Here is a 13,986-nt window from a genome sequence, read left to right on the forward strand (position 1 = left end):
AGGGTAATGTGCAGAGCCATATTCAGGCAGCAAGAATAATGCGCAGAGCCATATTCAGGCAGTGAGGCTAATGTGCAGAGCCATATTCAGGAAGTGAGGCTAATGTGCAGAGCCATATTCAGGCAGCGAGGCTAATGTGCAGAGCCATATTCAGGCATCAAGGTTAATGCGCAGAGCCATTTTCAGGCATCAAGGATAATGTGCAGAGCCATATTCAGACAGCAAAGCTAATGTGCAGAGCCATATTCAGGCAGCGAGGCTAATGTGCAGAGCCATATTCAGGCAGCAAGAATAATGTGTAGAGCCATATTCAAGCAGCAAGGCTAATGTGCAGAGCCATAGACAGCAAGGCTAATGTGCAGAGCCATATTCAGACAGTAAGGTTAATGTGCAGAGCCATATTCAGGCAGCGACACTAATGTGCAGAACCATATTCAGGCAACGAGGATAATGTGCCGAGCCATATTCAGGCAGCGAGGATAATGTGCAGAACCATATTCAGGCAGCGAGGCTTATGTGCAGAACCTTATTTAGGCAGCGAGGCTTATGTGCAGAGCCATATTCAGGTATCCAGGTTAATGCTCAGAGCCATAGTAAGGCAGCGAGGATAATGTGCAGAGCCATATTCAGGCAGCGAAGATAATGTGCAGAGCCATATTCAGGCAGCGAGGATAATGTGCAGAGCCATATCCAGGCAGCGAGGATAATGTGCAGAGCCATAGTAAGGCAGGGAGGATAATGTGCAGAGCCATATTCGTGTACTGAGCCGTATCCTGGCAACAAGAATAATTGTGCAGGAAGAACAAGTGTGCAGATAAAGTGTAATGAAGTGGCCAAGAGCCCCCCTGGGGGTGAGGGGTGAGGAGGTGGCGGGAGCACTTCCAGCTCACAAGGACCTGTAGAGATTGGGACTACTGATCAGGGTGACTCTCTGGGTCTGATTGGCAGCCTCCTTCTGTAATGAAGATGGTGTGACGGTAACAAGACATTATACATGTTATACAGTTGGGGGGGGAAGGGTGCTCATCTGCACATTTGATTTACATCTAAAAACACAAAAGGGACAGGACGTACTCACCAGTCACACTGCTCAGCATTTCCCTGGCAGGATCTTCCATGTTACCAATCCTCTCTTTAACAATTGCTTCAAAGGTCTTATAATTGATAAACTCCGGGAGCTCCATCCCACGGTGCAGCTGCTCATATTCCTCAATTTCACTCTTTAGCACTTTGTTAACTAAAATAAATCATAAAATGAAGGGATTGAAGGAAATCGTATTGTATATATACCATTTATCAGTTATTCAGCTATCACTTCACTAAATATAACATTCCGTATAATCTATTATATAATGTTGTCGTTGTCCATCTAGAGCAGACTCTGAAGAGGGCTGCATTGAGGCCCCACCCCCTTCCTCCATTCACAGCTCTCACTGGCTGCCTGACAGCCACAGCCTCACTTCTCAAGCCAGCACTCCCCTCCTTCACTCTCCCCCTCTCATGATACCCTTCAAAAAAGAGGAGGAGGAAGAGAGGTGAGAGGGAAACATGGAGGAAATATGGGGATGGGCACAGAGATGAAAGAGAGATAAAGGGGACAGAAATAAAAGAGTGGAGGGACAAAGATGAAAGACAGACAGAGGGACAGGGGTGGGTTGTGGGGGGACAGACATGGGAAAGTAGGGAAAGATACCCATCAGTGCTTGGAGCAGGCACTCCATGATGCTGCAGAGATACAGGGATGCATGAGGTTAGAGAGACATTTGGGTATGAGGCTGGAGAGACAGAGGTGGAGCACGAGGCTGGAGAGATACAGGTAGGCATGAGGATGGAGAGATACAGGTAGGCATGAGGATGGAGAGATACAGGTAGGCATGAGGATGGAGAGATACAGGTAGGCATGAGGATGGAGAGATACAGGTAGGCATGAGGATGGAGAGATACAGGTAGGCATGAGGATGGAGAGATACAGGTAGGCATGAGGATGGAGAGATACCGGTAGGCATGAGGATGGAGAGATACAGGGATGCATGAGGTTAGAGAGACATTTGGGTATGAGGCTGGAGAGACAGAGGTGGAGCACGAGGCTGGAGAGATACAGGTAGGCATGAGGATGGAGAGATACAGGTAGGCATGAGGATGGAGAGATACAGGTAGGCACGAGGCTGGAGAGATACAGGTAGGCATGAGGATGGAGAGATACAGGTAGGCATGAGGATGGAGAAACATAGGCAGTCTTGAGTCTGGAGACAGACTGGGAGCTTGAGGCTGGATAGAATGTTGTAAGATCGGTGCTGATGATATACGGGGGATGAGGATATACGGCAACCACACTAACTAGCGGTTCAATAATACTAGTATATTTTTAGCATGCTATAAACAAAATTCAGCTCTGGGCAAAACATAAGGAGTGCAGGCCCAGTGGCAGAGGTGCATATGGTGGACACATGTACCAGACATGGGAGACTCAAAGCAGCTCTAGACATTCAGACCATTGCCGTTTGCTCTGCCTGAGTCTCTGCAGTGAATACTCATGGTGCAGACATGAAGAGGGAGCCCGGCAGTCAGCACAATAAAGGTTTTCTTTTTTTGCGGCACAGCACATGTTGCACCACTAGAGAGCAGAGAAGCCGTGAGGAGCAGCAGAAGACAGAAGGTGTGGTCTGAAGCCAGAGAGACAGAGAGTAGGATGAGGCTGGAGATGTAGGAACAGAAAGGGGATGAGGCTGGAGAGACATAGGGGTTTGGTGATGGAGAAATGGGGGGATGGTGCTGAAGACACTGGTACATGGCTAGAGCAACACGGGGGATGAGCCAGTGGACATCTGGCCTGTACAAAATTGGGGTGGGGGCCCTAAAACATGTACCAGGCCCCAAGATTTCTGTTGCCAGCCATGAAGGTGGACCCCCTCTATAGTGACTGCTAAGCTAGCAGTGCTTCACCTCCACATAATCCGCTATACCATTATTATTGTTTTTATAATATTGCTCATGACCGTGATTTACTAGTTTATTGGGTATGTGTGTGTATATATACTATATATATATATATATATATATAAATATATATATATATACTTCAGTAAAACACGAGATGGCACTCAGAGGCTTCCAAACAGTGAACCCTATTTGGGGGTATTTCTGGCCTGAGGAAGGGGATACAGTCCCTGAAACGTCGACCACTTAATATATACCTACACATGGGGGCATATTCAATTGTGTGCGAGAATAGCAAAAAACCCGCACCTGCGAGGTTTTTCCTGCAGGTGCGGGTTTTTTGCTATTCTATTAGGTGCGAGGTTTTTCCTGCAGATGCGGGTTTTTTGCTATTCTATTAGGTGTGATGTTTTTCCTGCAGGTGCGGGTTTTTTGCTATTCTATTAGGTGCGAGGTTTTTCCTGCAGGTGCGGGTTTTTTGCTATTCTATTAGGTGCGAGGTTTTTCCTGCAGGTGCGGGTTTGTTGCTATTCTATTAGGTTCGAGGTTTTTCCTGCAGGTGCGGGTTTTTTGCTATTCTATTAGGTGCGAGGTTTTTCCTGCAGATGCGGGTTTTTTGCTATTCTATTAGGTGTGAGGTTTTTCCTGCAGGTGCGGGTTTTTTGCTATTCTATTAGGTGCGTGGTTTTTCCTGCAGGTGCGGGTTTGTTGCTATTCTATTAGGTGCGAGGTTTTCCCTGCAGGTGCGGGTTTTTTGCTATTCTATTAGGTGTGAGGTTTTTCCTGCAGGTGCGGGTTTTTTGCTATTCTATTAGGTGCGAGGTTTTTCCTGCAGGTGCGGGTTTTTTGCTATTCTATTAGGTGTGAGGTTTTTCCTGCAGGTGCAGGTTTTTTGCTATTCTATTAGGTGCGTGGTTTTTCCTGCAGGTGCGGGTTTGTTGCTATTCTATTAGGTGCGAGGTTTTTCCTGCAGGTGCGGGTTTGTTGCTATTCTATTAGGTGTGAGGCTTTTCCTGCAGGTGCGGGTTTTTTGCTATTCTATTAGGTGCGAGGATTTTCCTGCAGGTGCGGGTTTTTTGCTATTCTATTAGGTGCGAGGTTTTTCCTGCAGGTGCGGGTTTTTTGCTATTCTATTAGGTGCGAGGTTTTTCCTGCAGGTGCGGGTTTTTTGCTATTCTATTAGGTGTGAGGTTTTTCCTGCAGGTGCGGGTTTTTTGCTATTCTATTAGGTGCGAGGTTTTTCCTGCAGGTGCGGGTTTTTTGCTATTCTATTAGGTGCGAGGTTTTTCCTGCAGGTGCGGGTTTTTTGCTACTCTATTAGGTGCGAGGTTTTCCCTGCAGGTGCGGGTTTTTTGCTATTCTATTAGGTGCGAGGTTTTTCCTGCAGGTGCGGGTTTTTTGCTATTCTATTAGGTGCGAGGTTTTTCCTGCAGGTGCGGGTTTTTTGCTATTCTATTAGGTGCGAGGTTTTTTGCTATTCTATTAGGTGCGAGGTTTTCTAAAAAACACGCACTGGGAGGTTTTTTTTCACGCACCTCCTGAGCAAGCGTGATTTTTCCTAAAATCGATGATTTAAGGAAAAATCACCGGGACTTGCTCTGACACCCCCGCGGCACCCCCCGAGGACTAATTAAGCAATTGGAAGTATCCAGTTAGCTTAATTAGTCCTTAATTACTCACCTTCCTCAGCGCTGTCTTCTACATCTTCTTCTGCAACCAGCGTCGGGAGCCGGCTCTTCTGCAGCAGCGGTGAGTATGTCAGTGTGTGTGGTCAATGAGTGTGTGTATGTGTGACCCCGGTGCGGTGTGTGTGGCCCCCCGGAATGGGCGCTGGGAGAACTAAATCTCCCAGCAGCCCTTGCTCCTCCCATCAGCCCCCGGGACTCCCAGCAGCCCCTTCTCCAGTAACAAGAGAGAGGGGAAGCCACCGGGAGCTGCGGAGACCCGGGCAGGTAAGTGAGGTTTTTTTTTAAAAAAATTTACACGGCGCGGGGTTTTCATTGATGAAACCCCCGCGTCCACTGTTTTAATTGAATCCCGCGGGTATCGGGAGCGCGCATACACGCGGGATTTCCGAAATTGACCGCGAGGGGCGCAAGGTTTTAGCCTCACTAAACCTCGCGCCCAATTGAATATACCCCATAGGGTTCACTGTTTGGAAGTCTGAGTGCCGCCTCGTGTGTTACTGGAGTGTATTTGGGGGTGACCCTCGAGGAGGGCACTGGAGCAAGCTGTGTGCTGCATTATAAGTTGAATTGCCAGGGCAGATACAGTATATATATTTTTATTTATTTACTCACGTGCCTTTATTTAAATCATGAGTTAGTAAAGTCTCTAGGGGTCATGTACATCATACAAATACAATAACGGGTGATCATTGCCATATCTTACACTGCATGATGGACTGGTCCAAATCATTCTTCCATTTGCTGAAGAACCGTCGAAGTCTTGAATAGAGTTTTTCTTAGAGACACGAATTCCTCTCCTCGTGTGACGCGGCCGATGTCCTGGTTAAATTGCTGAATTTTCTGTATTGCGGCACAATAATAAGTGTTAGTAAACCTGATAAATGTTACTGACATGAAAGGGACTGAAAAAACGCAGTTCTCCTTTCTGTGCCCTTATACTAATGTGTGAGTTACCGAAGCCTTCAGAACCACCCTGCTTAGGAAACTGGCGCTGTATGGTTTTGGGCAACTACACATATTCACCACAGTGGCGGATCTATAATGGATGCATGGCGTGCGGTACACACAGCCCCCTCGGTTCACAACGGCCCACACCCCACACCCTGCACCAACATACTATGCTCACCTCTCCAGAGTCCAGTGTCAGCGCTGCAGAAGTCACCAGGAATATGATGCAGCAGACATTATTCCAGAGATTGGTGCATGCGCAGTAGAGAAACCACCGGGAAAATGGTGATGTGAGTCTACTACCACTGGCGTCACTAGGGGGGTGCGGGCTGCACTGGGTGACACCATCCGAGGGGGTGACACCAAAATAGCAGAGCTGCTCTGCTGAATCTTCGCGTGCGCAGGACCCGTTCTGTGAATGTGCAGAACGGGTCCTATGTGACTGCACGCAGCCCCTGCTATGCATCTGCTTGATTTGGCAGGCAGAGGCATTTAAAGGGTGGTGCGGGGGCGGGGACGGCCGGCGTTTCTGGAAACGGGGGCGTGTCATCAGGGCCGGCAACAGAATTCTTGGGGCTCGGTACACTGATATCTCCGGGGCCCCCTTAATCCTTGACCCTTCCTCCAAACACACATGCATACATATACAGGGCTATTTTCCTGTAAAAATAGGTTCAGGGACTGGGGGCGGAGCTATAGAAAAAAAATAGAACTTATCTTATGGAAAATACATTTTGGCCCAGAACATTACATAATAGTTAATGAGAGGTTTAGGAACTGAGGCCCTGATTCAGAGCCGGTCGCTCTGACAGAGCGCTCGCTCTGAATCAGCGCCGGGCTTTTTTTTTTTTGGTGCGGCCTTTTGGCCGCTCGCATAGCTGTGGGTGACCACCCACAGCTAATGCGAGCGGCCAGGATGATGGTCGCGATGGTCAAGACCATCGCGACCATTGGGCTTGCGACTAGACCCTTGTGGTAGGGTCTCGTGGCCGCAAGCCCCAGAGCTTTCGGCTCTTACAGAGCCGAAAGCTCTCCCACTGACATCACTTGTGATGTCAGTGGGGCCGGCCCCAAGCGGTAGGCATTCTCATGAAAACGCCTCCGTTTGGGCAGCCACGTCCCCCGGCCCGCCCACCAAAGGGGGCGTGCTGTCACTCAACATCTACAGCATGCCCCCTTTGGTGCGAGACCCGGAGCGACGGATTGCCCGTCGCTATCCAGGTCTCGCGCATGCGCACGACGGAACCGGCTCCGTTGTGCGCATGCGCTCTGGGCCACCATCGACCCAGTTGCGAGCGCTCAGCACTTGTGACCGGGTCTGAATCAGGCCCTGAGCTCCTGCTGAAAAATAGCAATATATATATATATATTATTTATTAAGGAATGGCAATATCTGGCAGCTGCCTCTTATACTGAGGCCGTGTGAATGGACAGTCATGACTCCTGCTTAACAGGGGATGGGATTGTAATGCCGCTGATTCAAATCCTGACAACGTGAGCCCGGAAGGATGAAATGCCGACAGCGGAGGTAAGTAAAGCTACCCCTTCCCTCTCCCCCCCCTAACCATAACCCTCCCTTAGGGGTGCCTAACCCTAACCTCCCCCCCCTAGTGCCTGACCCTAACCTCCCCCCTAGTGCCTAACCCTAACCACCCCCCCTAGTGCCTAATCCTAACCTCCCCCCCAGTGCCTAACCCTAACCTCCTCCAGCAGTGCCTAAACCTAACCCTCCTAAGGGGGTTCCTAACCCTAACCTCTCCCCGGGGGTACCTACCCCTAACCCCACCTTCCCCAAGCCTAACCCTAACCCTCCCGGGGAGGGTGCCTATCCCTATGTCCCCCCGGGAGCCCCCTAACCAAACCCTCCCCCCGTGGCTAAGTAGACGCGGCCCCGGACTTACCTCGTTCGGGCCCGCATCGTTCTGGATTCTGGTATCTTGATGCCTATCATACATCCCGAGCCGGCATTCTGCCATCGGGATTGTGACCGCACTTAACTACATCCCCTTAACACTTTTCAGCTGGACCAGTAAGGGGGAGGACTTGGATTATAGGGGTGATATGAGGAGGGGGTGTCATGGGGGGGCAGAATGCCTCAGAATGGATGTAATAAGGGGAGTTGAAGACCAGGGGAGGAAGCCGATGTAAGAGGAGAGGAACAGAAAGCAGGATGGCGGAGACCTTGCTAGTGTAAGATAAGTGTCGGTGCTGGAGCTGGGTGCAGGGGGATGGTGCAGCTATAAGTTGACCCACTCACCCATATCTCCTGCAAAGAGCATCAGCTTAGCCCATTTATTTGGGAATCATACCACGTTATTTCATACACATATAGAATTAGGGTGACAAATATATATAATTTTTTGCAGGGGCGTCTTAACAGAGGAGGGGGCCCGTGTGCACTCCCCGTGCGGGGCCACCTCTTCTCCCCCCCGGTGGACGGCAGCCGACTGACGCGGCTGGCCAGCCATCGGAGCATTAGTAGACTCAGGGCACTAGAGTGTCTACTGCGCATGCGTAGAACACCGGAAAAATGGCAGCGGCGACCATTTTCCCGTGTTCTGAGCAGCGCCGACACCAGACGCGGGACTACGGACAGGTAAGTTAAAACAAATATGGGTGCAGGGTGTGTGGTGCGGGGCCACACTGCACCCATTATAGATACGCCACTGATGTTTTGCATTACAATACTTACTGTAGGCTAATCACCATTCATTTAAACTTTGTATGTCAAGGAAGAGAGTGGAAACATTAGATCATTTTCAACCATAATCCATAAAGTGACAAATAATTAGCATATACAGTATGATCACACTTACCTCCACCAGGAACGTCAGCTTGTCACCTTCATTTTCGGGGACACCTTTTCCACATTTCTCCAGCTCATCCTTTGTTAACTGAAGTTTGTTTTTTATCTGAACTTCAAGATTTGGAAGTGATTTCTAAGAGAGTAAAAAAGTTCTTTCTTTAGCGACTTGATCATATGAATCGGCAGCTTGGGGTGAAGGTTGTACGCGTCGCTGGTTCTTACTTTTGGGGGAGATTTATCAAATCTTAGAAAGAAATAAAGTGAAGCGAGATACATGGGAAGATGTACTAAGCCTTAGGGGGGGACACAAGAGGAGAGAGATAAATTACCAACCAATCAGCTTCTGTCATTTTCCTAGCACAGCCTGTAATGTGCTAGTTTTAAGCTGGTTGGGGGTGTCTCTTTCTCTCCACGATTTTATAAATCTCCCCCCATCTATGGTCGTATCTCTTGTAACTGTGGGCCTGATTCAGAGCCGGACGCTCTTTGAGAGTGCTCGCTCTGAATCAGGGCGTCCCTGTTTTTTTAAAGACGGCCGACTGGCCGCTCGCATAGCTCTGGGTGACCACCCACAGCTTTAGCAAGCGGCCAAGTGATGGTGGGGCCGCCCCCAAATGGCAGGCGTTCCTTCGGGAACGCCTCCATTTGGCCAGCCACCCCCCCTGCCCACCTCCAAAACGGGGCAAGCTGTCAATCACAATCGACAGCTGCCCCGCTTTGGTGCGAGACCCATAGCGACAAAGCGCCCGTCGCTGGCGGGTCTCGCGCATGCCGGCTCCGGCGTGTGCATGCGCAGTGAGGGACCAGCAACCTGCTTGCGAGCGCTATGCGCTCGCGAACGGGTCTGAATCAGGCACTGTGGGCCTGATTCAGAGCCGGACGCTCTGAACGAGCGCCCGCTCTGAATCAGGGCGTTTTTTTTTTTTTTGTTGGGGCCTCTTGGCTGCTCGCATAGCTGTCAGCTACCACCCACAGCTTATGCGAGCAGCCAAAATGATGGTCATGATGGTCAAGACCATCGCAACCATCGGGCTTGCGACGAGACCCTTGTGGTAGGGTCTCATCTGCCGCAAGCCCTGGAGTGCTTTTGGCTCTATCAGAGCCAAAAGCACTTCCACTGACATCACTAGTGATGTCAGTGGGGCCGGCCCCAGACGGTAGGCGTTCCCATGGGAATGCCTCCATCTGGCCAGCCACCAAAGGGGGCATGCTGTCACTCACCATCGAAAGCACGCCCCCTTTGGTATGAGACCCATAGCGACGGCTTGGCCGTCGCTATTCGGGTCTCGCACATGCGCACGAGGGAGCCGGCTCCCTCGTGCGCATGGGCACTGGGCCAACATCGACCCGCTTGCGAGCGCTCAGCCTGAATCAGGCCGTGTGCCCAAAAGGCTGACACCTACAGGGCACAGTTACAGAAGTTTACTAATGACTGATACACACAGTCAGATTTGAGTTTTATCATACGCGGGTCACCTCCTCCGTACCGTCCACTGCCCCATTGTGCCCTCCTACTCTGCCCCTACCCCACTGCCGCTATAGTAAGGTGACCTGATAATATGCATATGCCGGGTCACCTCCTCCATACTGTCCACTGCACCATTGTGCCCTCCTACTCTGCCCCTACCCCGCTGCCACTATAGTAAGGTGACCTGATAATATGCATATGCCGGGTCACCTCCTCCATACTGTCCACTGCCCAATTGTGCCCTCCTACTCTGCCCCTACCCCACTGCCACTATAGTAAGGTGACCTGATAATATGCATATGCCGGGTCACCTTCTCCGTACTGTCCACTGCCCCATTGTGCCCTCCTACTCTGCCCCTACCCCGCTGCCACTATAGTAAGGTGACCTGATAATATGCATATGCCGGGTCACCTCCTCCGTACTGTCCACTGCCCCAGTGTGCCCTCCTACTCTGCCCCTACCCCGCTGCCACTATAGTAAGGTGACCTGATAATATGCATATGCCGGGTCATCTCCTCTGTACTGTCCACTGCCCCAGTGTGCCCTCGTACTCTGCCCCTACCCCACTGCCACTATAGTAAGGTGACCTGATAATATGCATATGCCAGGTCACCTCCTCTGTACTGTCCACTGCCCCAGTGTGCCCTCCCACTCTGCCCCTACCCCACTGCCACTATAGTAAGGTGACATGATAATATGCATATGCCGGGTCACCTCCTCCATACTGTCCACTGCCCCAGTGTGCCCTCCTACGCTGCCCCTACCCCACTGCCACTATAGTAAGGTGACCTGATAATATGCATATGCCGGGTCAACTCCTCCGTACTGTCCACTGCCCCAGTGTGCCCTCCTACGCTGCCCTTACCCTGCTGCCGCTATAGTAAGGTGACCTGATAATATGCATATACCAGGTCACCTCCTCCGTACTGTCCACTGCCCCATTGTGCCCTCCTACTCTGCCCCTACCCCACTGCCACTATAGTAAGGTGAACTGATAATATGCATATGCCAGGTCACCACCTCCGTACTGTCCACTGCCCTAGTGTGCCCTCGCACTCAGAAATGACAGATGGGAGCTGATTGGCTGGAGCACTATTTATCATACACAATGAGTTTTAAATCTCGTTGCATATGATAAAACTCATTGATAAATGAGGCCCTTGCTCCTTGTCTGTTTGGGTTACTCTAGGCATATAGGTCCAATCAGGTAGCGCGGTGGTATAATGGTCAGCTTTGCTGCCTTACAGCGATGGAGTCATGGGTTCGCTTCCAACCAGGGCGCTATCTGTGTGGAGCTTGTATGTTCCCCGTGTTTGTGTGGGTTTCACCCGGGCACTCCAGCTACCTTACACTATCCCAAAATATACTGGTAGGTTAATTAGCTTCTGGAATAGAAAATAACCCTTGTGTATACATATTATATAACAGGATATATACATTACAGCGACTGATATAATATGTGGGTGCTATATAATAATAATGTGGTGGGTGAATGTCAGAATGTATGTATTAGCTGTATATAGTTATAGGATATATACATTACAGTGACTGATGTAATATGTGGGTGCTATATAATAATAATGTGGTGGGTGAATGTCAGGATGTATGTATTAGCTGTATATAGTTATAGGATATATACATTACAGTGACTGATGTAATATGTGGGTGCTATATAATAATAATGTGGTGGGTGAATCTCAGGATGTATGTATTAGCTGTATATAGTTATAGGATTCTGGGAAACTGGTGCCTGTTCGCTGTTTACTTCATCTTAGCGGCCGGCATGTTGCCTCGCGCAATACAGAATCTCCCCACCCCAATAATGGCGCCACTGTTTGTTCGCACAGAGTGGCGGATCAAATGTACACGCACGGTATAAGCAATGTAAGGGGCATTCCTGGACGGTGACTGGGATGTAACAGGGGCGTGGCTCAAGAGATGTTGCCTCCCACAGTAGTGTCTATGGCGTGTCACCGATAGTATTTGCGTATATAAGGCATGATTCAGAGACGGACGCTAATGGAATCGCAGCTGCGATTACGCACGGAAGGCAGCTGCAAAAATATGCTAATGCACCCCACAGCCCAGCCGGCATAAAGATGCCCACTGCCGCCTTCTCACATGCGTACGATGTCGCTTACCAGCGTAAATATCTATAACATCAACGCACATTGAGCGACCACCTTGCCCTTACGGAAGGTCTGATTGGACGCAGATTTGGCAGCTCTCCTGACACACAGAGCTGCATAGGAGATCGCAGTGGCTAATTTATGCACGTCCATGTAAGGGCGTTCAGACGGTCAGACACGCCTGCGTATATCAGACCACCCCCCCGTCACCACTTGTGATGGATTCCTCTGTGACAGCCTGTCACTCACTTTGCGATGGATTCCTCTGTGCATCCGTAATTGCAGTGCAGCTTATACGCATGCACAATGGAAAACAATCGCTCAATTTGTGTATGTAATCGCCATTGCGTTCATCTGTGAATCAGGCCCATAGACGCAGAACCGCTCACATAGGAGGCTATACTCAGACGGATAATCTGCACCTGCCATACGGCTAGTGCAAGGTTCGATGGTGCAACCGATGGTGACTAATGTGAAGCCATGTGGTTCCTGCAACATCGTATGGCGTAAAACAAGAGATATGGTAAGAACTTACCTTTGTTAACTCTGTTTCTACGAAGTCCATAGGGTCCACAGGGTGACCTTGGGGTATAGCTGGATTCTGGATCCTCAGGCACCACGGAGTTAAAGCTTTTAGCTGCTCCCAGGATGCACTTGGGTCCATCCTCCTCAATACCCCGCCACCGAGCCACAGGCACCTCAGTTGGTAAGCAGCCCAGGCCGGAGGAGGAGACGAAACAGAGAGAAGGAAGACTGGAACACACAAGAACCATACTCACAGAAATGGGAGACGGAAAACCGGTGACCAGTCACAGAGCCCATATGAAGCCAGGTGCGTCAGGGCGGGTGCCCTGTGGACCCTATGGACTTCGTAGAAACAGAGATAACAAAGGTAAGTTCTTACCATATCTCTTGTTTTCTACTTCAGGGTCCATAGGGGTCCACAGGGTGACCTTGGGGATGTCCCAAAGCAGTCAAACTAAGGGCGGGGACGCTCCTGTGCTGATAGGAGAACCCGGCGCCCAAAGGATGCATCCTGAGAGGCAAAGGTGTCAAACACATAGAACCTCAAAAAGGTCTGAATGGAAGACCAGGTGGCCACCTTACACAGCTGAACAGCAGAGGCGCCACGGCTAGCAGCCCAAGAAGGGCCCACAGACCGAGTGGAATGAGCCTTAACAGAGACTGGAAAATGTAAACCCTCCTGCATATAAGCCTCAATAATAACAGAACGAAACCAACGGGCTAGAGTGCACGGACAACGTCTAAGGAAGCCTCCCCAGCCGAAAGATCAGGCGACTGAAAGGCTGGTACAACAATTTCCTGATTAATGTGGAACCTGGAAACTACCTTAGGCAGGAAATCAGGACGAGTGCGAAGCACCGCTCTGTCCTGATGAAAAACCAGAAAAGGGGGACGACAGGAAAACGCCCCCAAATCCGAAACCCTCCTGGCAGAAGTAATTGCCAAGAGGAAAACCGTCTTAAAAGTTAGCCACTTGAGCTCCACTGACTCCAAGGGCTCAAAAGGAGGACCCTGTAAGGCCCGAAGAACCACCGCCAAATCCCACGGGGCCACAGGTGGCACAAAGGCTGGATTCTTAAAACACCCTGGAAAAAGGTGTGTACATCCGGCATAGCAGCAATCCTGCGCTGGAACCACACCGACAGAGCAGACACGTGCACCTTCAGTGAGGAAAGACGTAATCCTAAATCCAAACCTGACTGAAGGAAAGCCAGAATACGCGAAACTCGGAACACCTGGGGATCATATTTTCTGGCTTCGCACCACTGAAAGTAAGTGTGCCACACTCTGTGGTAGATCCTCGCGGAAGCAGGCTTGCGCGCCCTCAGCATGGTGGTAATAACGGAGCTAGAAAAGCCCCGAGACCTCAGGACGGCTGTCTCAAGAGCCACGCCGTCAAAGATAGTCGACCCAGATCCGGGTGAAGACAGGGCCCCTGAGACAACATGTCCCGCCGTTGAGGTAGGAGGTATGGAGCGTCGATG

The 13,986-nt window shown here is 50.3% G+C and overlaps 1 pseudogene; it reads right to left on the reverse strand.

Moving 5' to 3' along the window:
* The window catches only part of LOC148442581 (interferon-induced GTP-binding protein Mx1-like), a 40,432-nt pseudogene that overhangs the window by 11,988 nt on the left and 14,458 nt on the right, over nucleotides 1-13,986 (reverse strand).

Source organism: Taudactylus pleione, unplaced genomic scaffold (assembly GCF_031769625.1).
Source record: "Taudactylus pleione unplaced genomic scaffold, aTauple2 ptg001445l, whole genome shotgun sequence".
NCBI lineage: Eukaryota > Metazoa > Chordata > Amphibia > Anura > Myobatrachidae > Taudactylus > Taudactylus pleione.